Raw genomic sequence first — 5259 nt, forward strand, 5'->3', positions numbered from 1 at the left:
TTAGGGGGTGGGGCAGTTTTCTCTATATGTATAGTTTGTTTGAAACTGGTTCTGGCTTTCAAAAAACATGGCCACCGTGGGGTCATTTTCCATATATTTTATGTAGTAAAAGAAGCTTGTGAACACCCTTAAAGATACTTTTTTTGCAAATCATTATGAAACTTTTTTTAATTTTTATTTTTTTATTTTCCATTGTGTATATGTATATATATATATATATATATATATATATATATATATATATATATATATATATATATATATATATATATATATATATATATATATATAATAAAAGTAAAAACACCTGTCTGGGATTTTAAATATATATTGATTTAGCCAACGCGTTTCGCATAGCTCATCAGGGTATAATACAATATATATTTATTCATTTAAGAGACTATTTGTTCCAAGTATTCTGTGAGTAATTCTATATTGGAACCACTGCACTTTTACGTCATTGGTTATTAAAATGGTAGCTATAATATGTAATTCCATTCTTTTTCATTAATTGTGGCATTAAGTTAAGTACACCATTTTGCTTTTACTGATGGTTGTTCATTATTTTTATTTATAATGATGTATAGTCTTTTTGCTCCAGATTCTTTTTTCAGTAAAAGTTGTATTAAAGGGGGCAAAAAGGGTTTTATAATTTATTGGGTGGGACAAGATACATTTTTTTTTCAAAAACTCATCTTTTGCTTTTTTACCCCTGTATAATGAATGAACTTTATGTACATTCTATTTATTTCATCTAAAGGAATAAAGGTTCCATTTTAAATATATCCCCTATACAATGAATTCCAGCATCAAACCGTGACTTAAAGACAATATTGTTATTTCCTATTAATTTGTTTGGATTGTAGAAAAGTGGATAATATAGAAACTCTTCTGTGTTTAAATCCAATTTATTACAATAAAGTGAGAAGCTATTTAAAACATCTACCCAAAAAGGATTTCAAATTCTATTAGCTGTATTTAAAGCGTAATGATAACTGCAATTAAAGAGTTTATACTTATTAAAATACAGTTTTGTGATGTATATCCAATTTCCACTAAAGGATTGAAGTTTTTGTAGCCAGGTAATTTTCAATGCTGGAATAAATGCATCCAAATTGATCATTTTTAAACCTCCTTCATTATGTTCTTTAACTATTGTTGTGAACTTTATTTTACTATGCCCATCCCAAATAAAACTGAGAATAGAAGATTTTATTGAATTTAATATGGTAATGGTTGGTTAGGCAATGATATGAACAGGTGATTGAATAATGACACAATAAGTGTTTTTATAATCACAATTTTGCTAATGTGTTAAAATTCTTCTTTTCCAATTTTTCAGAATGTTTTCCATTTTAACATTTTTTTCATCGTAATTTAATTGTTAACATTTTTGACAGGTCTACATGGAAATGTATTCCAAGCATTATAAAGCTTTGTTGCATCCAATTTAGTTTCCATTTGGTTTTTATGATATATGACCTATATTTGTTCTTGCCAATCCATACAACAATTGTTTTATCAAAATTAACATTAAGGCCTGAAATATATGCAAAATTATGTATAACAGTAAGTGTCTCATTTAGGGATTGTTCGGTACCGTCTTATAAAATAGTAGTATCATCAGCAAACTGGAACAATTAACGTACAGTTCCCTGAATGGTTATACCTTTTATATTATTGTTATTTCTCAATACAAGTGACAGAACTTCGGCACAGAGGATAAAAATGTAACATGAGAGGGAATCTCCTTGCCTGCAGCCCCTTTCAATAGGGGAAAAGTTAGATAAGTACCCACACTGAGAAACGGCTGATTTAGAATCTTTATATAAAACCTCAAACCAACGTTTTATGTCAGGACCGAAATTAAAGAAAGAAAGTGTACTTTGTACAAAGGACCAGGCCAATGAATCGTTCGCCTTTTCAAAATAAATTAGAGAAGTAAGCCTGGGATCTCGTTTTCTTCAGTATAGTGCATAATGTCATAAATTAACCTAGTATTTACCCCTATGTATCTCCCTTTAATAAAACCCGTCTGGTCGTTATGATTTAACTTGTCAATAAATAATTTAAATCTATTAGCTATTACTCCAGAGGCAATTTATAAACAGTATTAAATAGAGTAATTCGACGCAAATTTTTCATATAAAGCCTAGATTTTTCACCCTTTGGAATACAGGTTATGATACCTTGAGTTTGTGTTACAGATAAATGACCACATTTAAAAGCTTCATTTAAGAATCTGACAATAAAAGTACTAATTTTTTCCAAAACATTTTATATAATTCTGCACTGAAGCCAGAACTGCCTGGGCTTTTATTATTTGACATCTTTTTTAAAACAGTTGAAGCTTCCTCTAAAGTTATAATACCTTCGATAAAAATGGACTCACTCTGGTTTAATTTTGGGCAATTTATGTCTTTTACATAGTTATTAAAGTCTTCACTAATGCAATCATTATTGTGTTTATAAAGAGACTGATAATACGATGCTATTGAATTAAGGAGACCGGTGTGGTCAGTTATTTCACTATCATCTTCATTTTTAGTTTATATATTGATGTTGTTATTGCATTATTTTTGTCAAGGCTACAAAAATATCTAGATGGCTTTTCACCTTGTTAAGTCCACTGGAATTTGGATCTTAGCATGTATCCTTTTAAATGTGTGCTCTGAATATTAATTATTTCAGTTTTCAAATTTTCAAGTTCTTCAGAGTTTTCATCTAGGAAGTTTTCTTTCAACTCTTTAATTCTTTTTTATAATTTGCTTTCTATAAGTTTTGTTTCTTTTTTTTTTAAAAGACCCATATGAAATAGATTTGCCCCTTAATTCCATAAGCAGGGTTTCTAGTAAAAGTTGATCACTTATCGTAAACTGTAATTCACTGTAATATAAAAATCATTTGTTAATTACTCACCGATTGGCTAATAGCGTGTGATATTGGCTGCAATAGCCAATGAAAATCGCTGACGCTTTACAAGTCGACTTGGCACAACGAAACAACCCGTAAACAAATTTTGAACAACACTTTCGGCAATCTGCGCATTTTTTTTTCTAGTTTGGGATAAAATACCAGGTCGGCGGGTAAAATGTATATAAAAAAACGACAAGCAAGATAAGCAACCAAGACAAACTTATACAATGACATACTTTATTGGCCAATATGCATCATTGCGCATGGAAACCGTTGTTTAAGAGCTTAATGGTCATAGAATGAATACACTATCTGCAGTTCTAATGGCAAACACATACTATGAGTCGCGCTCTGTGAAAAGGGGGTTTAATGCATTGGCGTTAAGTGTCGTCCCAGATTAGCTTATGCAGAATTTTGCTATGAACGACATTCCTTAAGAAGAAAAAAGCATAAAGGCGGAAAGTTTCGTCCCTAATTAGCCTGTGCTGACTGCAAAGGCTAATCTGGGTCGACACTTTACGCATATGCATTGAACCCCCTTTTCACAGAGGGGGCTCATATATTATGGTATGATGTTTGAAAAGTGACTTTACTTATCGTCTTTGTATTCATTTAGTTTGAACCGCCAAAACTTATTCAATGTCCATGGCGATGTCTGTATTTTTTTCTTGCATATATTATTTGGCCGTTTAATTTTGTTTTATATTTGTCCAATCCACAGAAACAGTTATTGAAAAATCTTATTGTAAATAAATAAATGTAACAGTTGCTATTTCCGGACCACTGCTTGATGATCATTTAATTATATTAAAAAGGCATTTTAAAAATTGAAAACTGAACATGATCACCGTAGTTTTAATTTGAATCCATAATGATTGCAAGACAATATCTATTTTTCACTAGTGTAATGGGTGATAAACACGTATTTAAAGCGTTTAAACCTATTCAATTTACCTCGATTGCATAGAAAGCAAAAAGATAATTTGAAATGCTATGAGTCCGTTTCCTAGGACTAGAGCCAGTTTTGGTGGCTTTAGGGTAGACCTAAGGAACGCTCCCAAAGTGGGGATCGAACCTGTGTCCTCCCGGTAGCTAGGCGGACCCCGTATCCATTATTCCACGGCGACCTTTTAAAGCATTTAAAGGGGTGCAGAGTATAATTCCTGATAAGCCCATAGTAATAAGAGCTGCAAGTCAATTATTTAGAAAATATTAAACGTTAATCATTATGTTAGGATAGGCATTACCCTATCCCACCATTCTGAAATATCCTATTGATAGGTTTTTACAATTTAAAGTAAAGATGATGAACATATTTAAATACCAAGCGTGTGGTAATTTGATCGAGACCATGTGCTAGAAACGAAATCACTGTGGAGGACAATTTTTGAGCTATTGAAATGTGTTTTGATGTGTATATAGATGCATTCCATAACTGTGCCCCGTCCCTTCAAAGAGGCGGGTCATATTGTCTTCAAACTGTCGGTCGGTCGGTTAGAAAGTCGGTCATTTTGTAGGTCAGTACACAATTTCGATTTCGCATGGTATATTTGAAACGCATTGACCTTTCATCATCTAAATGTGTAAGCTGGTTACTTGCAGAAAAGGGAAACGTATATCGATTTTGAGGTCAAATGTGAAGGTCACATGGGAATGTAACATACAATTAAATATGTACAATAGTAATTGGAAGTACCGTAAATACCTATTAAACATCCCTAAGACTACTCTTTCTTGTGATAAAACATCAAATTAACATTTTGTAATAGGGTGAGGTAACAAGCGCACTTACACTGTCTTAATAAACATAAGTTAGCTTTTATAGTTAGCTGGTATAACGTACCGTTTCCGAGTTCATAAAGAAACGACCCCGCAGACACATGCTGTTCTTTTTTATGGGGGGGGGGGCGGGGCGGTGGATAAGTGTTTTACAAACATCTCACTTTTTTGGATATATTATGGTACTATGGTCAATAATTGCGTTCGACTATGAAATATTCTTTGTCATTTTCGACTTTCCAATAGACAAGAATTCCGTGTTAACTGGTTACTTTCGTTTGCAGTATAATTCCAGTGTACCTTTTCACGTACGAATATCATTCTAAGAAAAAAAATGTGCTAGACCACAAACACACAGGGTGGTGTTGATTTCGTTTTAGGTTTTTTACGCAGCCACTGTTTTAAACTAGCATAATCCTATATTAACTGTTTCTCTCATTTATGTAGATTATAACACGTGATTGTATTACTAGTTATCGGTTCCTCAACGTTATTGCGGAGAATAAATATTGCTATATCAGTGTTTTATTTATTGTTATATAGACGTTTAACGTTTTCCAGTTC

Source organism: Dreissena polymorpha, chromosome 3 (genome assembly GCF_020536995.1).
Source record: "Dreissena polymorpha isolate Duluth1 chromosome 3, UMN_Dpol_1.0, whole genome shotgun sequence".
Classification (NCBI taxonomy): Eukaryota; Metazoa; Mollusca; class Bivalvia; order Myida; family Dreissenidae; genus Dreissena; species Dreissena polymorpha.